This window comes from Crocodylus porosus, unplaced genomic scaffold (assembly GCF_001723895.1).
Source record: "Crocodylus porosus isolate Cpor-Errol unplaced genomic scaffold, CroPor_comp1, whole genome shotgun sequence".
Taxonomy (NCBI): Eukaryota; Metazoa; Chordata; order Crocodylia; family Crocodylidae; genus Crocodylus; species Crocodylus porosus.
This window is the reverse complement of record NW_017728926.1, coordinates 101,734-106,861: the sequence shown is the minus strand read 5'-3', so window position 1 is coordinate 106,861 and position 5,128 is coordinate 101,734. Positions and strand designations below refer to the sequence as shown.

General features: G+C 55.1%; 1 long non-coding RNA gene across 3 annotated transcripts in view; it reads left to right on the top strand.

Moving 5' to 3' along the window:
* LOC109314173 overlaps window positions 1-5,128 on the top strand; it is a 27,887-nt gene that overhangs the window by 18,643 nt on the left and 4,116 nt on the right. The gene's annotated exons all lie outside the window — the stretch shown is intronic.

Below are 5,128 nucleotides of genomic sequence, written 5' to 3'. Positions count from 1 at the left end.
AGACCCCGACCCTCGCCGAGGTAAAGGGGAGCACCATTGGGACTCACCGTGCGGAGGCTCGGGCGAGGGTGTAGGGGAGGCAGGAGCCCTCGAAGACCCCAGACCGGATTGGACAGGAGACCCATTTTTGGACGTGCACCCGCCAAGGAAAATCACTGAACCAATACCATCAAAGTCGTGGCAGGCGGACTTGGCGGGAGCAGACTGGGAGCGGGAGTCACTCCAGAGCACGTAAGGGGGGGGCAGGACCCCACGCCGACCCACGGGTGCTTGATTCGCGCCCTTACAGGTGGACCCGTGGACAGAGGGGTAGGTGTGAGTCATAGGTTACACAGCCGGGCCTGGGGAGAGGATGGGGATATGACAAACAAAATTGAAACTTGACATGACTTATACCAACTTACATATGTAGGCCTAAATCATATAGTACCAGTAAAACAGTAATATAGAACAGTAGAAATCACTATAAACACAATAATTATACAATATAAAGAAGGAAAAAAACAAAATGCAACTTGCTACCAAAATAAAATGCTGAAGTTTATCCTATGTCTTAGCTCACTTATACTTATCTATAGGGAATAGAGAGGGAGAGACAAAGTCAGAAATGGTTGGGGAAGGCGGAGGAATGCATTTAAAAAAAAAAAGAAACAGAAAAATTGGGGTGTTTGCTACACTTGGCATGGATTTTAATGTCACCCTAGACACATGAAACTGCTCAGGCAGGAAGCAGAACCAGGCTGCCGTGGGTGTCCTCAGGGAGATCCTGATGGACTACTCCCTGGTGGACATCTGGCATGCCTGTCACCCTACCAACCCCCCTGCCTTCACCTATGTGAGGCTAGGGGAGGAGCAGGCATGCCACTCCTGGTTGGACCAAGTTTATATCTCTTTGCTGTACTTTATCTAGGCCCACTTCTCTGTTATCTTGCTGACCCATTCCAGCAATTACCATCTTGTCTGGGCCCAGGCCACATTAAGGCCTGGGTGTTCAGGGTCAGCCTACTGGCATTTCAATGCCAGTTGGCTGGAGGATGCAGGCTTCAGGGAGGCCTTCCGGAAGTTCTGGCTGGCCTGGTGGGAGCAACAGGCAGCTTTCCCCTTGGCTTGGAGATGGTGGGATGTGGGGAAGGTGCACATTTGGCTTTTTTGCCGCGTCTACACTCAGGGGTACACCCGGCAGGGGGAGGCGGTCTGGGAGCAGCTCAAGTGGTAAGTGCTAGAGCTGGAGAGGCACCTAGCCACCAACCCAACCAACCTGTCCTTCTGCAGAAAGTGTCGGGAGAGACAGGAAGAGCTTCATGCTCTAGACCACCACTGCACATTTTTCCACTTGTGCATCCAGTTCCCGCTTCTTCTTTGCCCTGGTGAGGAGGTGGGGCCAAGAAGTACATCACTTGCCTTTTGGTGGGTGACAGCACCCCCTACACGGATTCAGGTGAGATGCACCAGCGTGTGCAGGCCTTCTACAAAGAGCACTTCTCCCTGGATCTGAAGCCAGTCTGACCAAGTGGGAGGGACTCCCACAGGTCAGGATGAGTGACTGGGCCTGGCTGGAAGCTCCTCATTCTGGCTGAGGTTTTGGCCACCCTCCGCCTGATGCCTGACAACAAGGTGCCAGGCATCAATGGGCTGACTGTGGAGTTCTACCGAGGTTTCTGGGATGTCCTTGGCCAGCACCTTGCGGCCGTCTAGGCTGAATCCGAGAGAAGTGGGGAACTCCCCCTGTTGTGTCGGAGGGCTGTGCTGACCCTCCTGCTGAAGAAGGGGGATCCCAATGACCTGAGGAACTTCCTCTGCATGGACTATGAGTTGGCAATGAAGGCCATCTCACTATGTCTGCTGTCCGTGCTGATGGACATGGTCCACCTCGACCAGACGTACGTGGTGCCCGGATGTTCCATCTTCAACAACCTGCACCTGGTTCGGGACCTGGAGGTAGCACATCAGGAGGGCCTGTCTTTTGGCCTCCTAGCCCTGGACCAGGAGAAGGCATTTGCTAGAGTGGATCATGGATATCTCACAGGCAAGCAGCAGGCCTTTGGCTTTAGGCCTCCCTTTGTGTGGGCTCTCCAGGTGCTATATGCCTCTGCAAAGTGTTTGGTCAAGCTCCACTGGACCCTGACGGAGCCTATCCCATTCAGAAGAGGGGTGCGTCAAGGCTGTCCACTGTCAGGCTAGCTGTACGCCTTGGCCCTGGATCCCTTTCTCATCCTCCTGTGGAAGTGGGTGGTGGGGTTGATGCTCTGGGAGCTGGTGGTGTGGCTGCTTCTGTCAGCATATGCTGATGACAAACCCCTCATGGTCCAGGACTTGGGTGACCTGGCGTGGGTAGAGGCCTGCCAGGCATTGTACTTGGCAGCCTCCTCTGTCCAGGTGAACTGGATTAAGAGCTTTGGCCTGGTGGTGGGTGGCAGGTGGCTTAGTCCTACCTGCGCTCTGTGGGATCCGCTGGAGCGTGGGCTCACTGCTCTACTTGGGGGTTTATCTGTCCCCCACAGACCCCTCCCTGCCAGAGAACTGGCACCAGCTGGAGGCCAGGGTGGTGGAGCGGCTCTAGGCATGGGCAGAGCTCCTGAGATTTCTCTCCCTGCATGGGAGAGTGCTGGTGCTGAACCAGCTGGTCCTGTCCATACTTTGGCACCACTTACACACTCTGCCTGTGCCCTCTGATGTCCTGGCAGGGCTCCAGAGACGGGTGCTGGTTTTCTTCTGGCCGGGATGGCACTGGGTTGCTGCAGAGGTCTTGAGCCTCCCCTTGTGGGAGGGCAGCCAGGGCCCAGTTTGTCTGCGCAGCCAGGTCCTGGGATTCCGCCTTCAGGCCCTGCTGCGACTGCTATACAGTGTTGGTAGCCTTGTGGCATGGGGCCACCTGGGGCACATTTTCTGTCGCCACTTCCGGGGGCTCTGATATGACTGGCAACTCCTCAGCCTGCGGGGCTTCTCTCTGCAGGACCTGCAAGAGCTGCCAGATTTCTATCAGGACCTCCTCTGGGCCTGGAAGCTGGTCTCCACCTCCAGATCCTCCACAACAGTCGCCCAGGTTGCCAACCTGCTTGTCGAGCCCCTCTGGAGCCCCAGCTGGAGGTGCTGATGGCAGAGATGCCTGGGTTGTGACAGGTTGATCCTGGCTGGTGTCACCCATATTGGAGACCTCCTGGACTATGATAGGCAGGAGTGGGTGGACCCCGCTGTGCTGACCCAGCGCATGGGTCTACCCATGACATGTGCAACCTGCCCTCTGGTTCAGGAGGTGAAATCTGCCCTGCCTCCCCGGTGCCCTTGCCTTTGTCAATCTGGTCCTGCATGGTGGCAGTCCCCATGTTCTCCAGTCCGCCAGAGTTTGTCATGGGGCCAGTGCCTCACCTGCCCTTGTGGCGCTCCCCACTCCACTCCCTGAGCCAGCTGGAGGACACCAGACCAGTCCAATTTTCCATTGCTGACACCTCTACACATTCATGTGCTACATGGTCCATCATGCTGCCTTCGCATCCCACCCAGACACCAAGTGGCAGGACCTGCTCAGTAAGGGTGTGGCTGGGGCACCTCAGTGGCTGATTCTGTACTCCACTCTCATCCCATGAGCCTCAGCTGGTGGCTCCTCCATGGAGCCATAGCTGTAGGCCTGTATGTGGTGAGCTTCACAGACACCCTGGTCTCCTGCCCCTTTTGCAGGCAGAGGGAAACCCTGGCGCACATGACCTGCCCCTTTTGAATGCAGCATGCTGCAGCCCCTCCACCTCCATCCCCAGAACCTCCTCCTGAGGTTCAGATTGAATTTCATCCCCCACTTTTCTATTTTTGGTCACTCCCATCTGCAGCCCCACCAATTCTTGGGACCTCCTGGTCAACCTCCTCCTGGCCCTGACCAAGTGGGCCCTGTACTTGACCAGGAAGGAGGCTTTGGCCGGGAAGGTGCCCAGAGACTGTGAGGCCACTTTACTTCTGCTTATCCATGCACCTTTCCATGGACAGCGTCAGTGGATAGTGTCCGCTGGCTCCTTGAATGCCTTTGAGGAGCGGTGGATGCAGCCTGAGGGGCTCTGATTGGTGTCTCCCCTCAGGCACACTTCTTTTCATGTTTTGACCCTTTGACCCACACAACACTCCCACCCTGTTTTTGCCTTAATTGCCCCAAGCATTTTGTTGTGTTATCCATTCATTGGCCCCACACCTTAGGGACTAGTTAGTCGGGTGGGCCTTAGGACCCCTGGCATTTGGGTAACACAAGTAGACAGGAGCTTCTGGGGCCCAGCCAATTGGTACCCGGGGACACTACCTTTTGTGCCAGCTGGACTGCTGAAGCAGCCCGGAGAGTTCCCTGCACCCTTTACCCACTGCAGCCGAGTTTGGCAGTAGGGGCTGCTACCCAGCTGTGACCTGCTGCACACCTGCCAGACCCAGATGGAAACTGCACAGCCTGTAGAGGCATCTGCTCCTCTGTGCTAGCTGCCGGTGGGCTGTGGCTACAGAGTTGGCCTTTGTGTGGCACTATTGCCGCATGTGTCCCCTGTCCAGCCATCTGGGCAGCTATCACCCAGATGTTCCCAGTGTAGTGGCCTGCTTTGAACTGTCAGGGCATATCCTCCCAGCCACCTACAGCTGGGTCCTACATGCCAGCTCTGAGCAGGACCCTGTGCCTAGGTCCTGCCACTGGCTTCCCTAGTAGGAATTCTGGTGTTACCTATTTGAAAACTGAAAAATCCTGGTTAAAAAAAATCCCAAAGTCACTCTGTAAAATACCCCAAAATCCAAGTTCTTCCACAATTAAACAAAAGACCACTATATATATAGAGACAGAGAGACAGTGATCAGTTGAGCAATGTTTTATTGATATATCTAAAATGTTAAAGCAGTTTGGAAGCCTACCAGTGTCTCTATCATCGTAATAAAATTAATTCTAAATATCTATGTTTTGCTGTTTGCCTTTGGTTTTCTTGCTATAGATCCCCCTGACCCTTTCACTAACCAGGATGTGCAGACAGCTGCCTCTGCAGCCACAACTCCTGCCAGTAGGCCTCATCCTGTCTGGCAGTTGATCACACAGGGTGTGTGCTGGGGGAATGTGGGGTTTGCAGGAGGGGGAGGGGGAGGCAGGGTGTGGAGGGATGTGGGAGGGCATGGGATG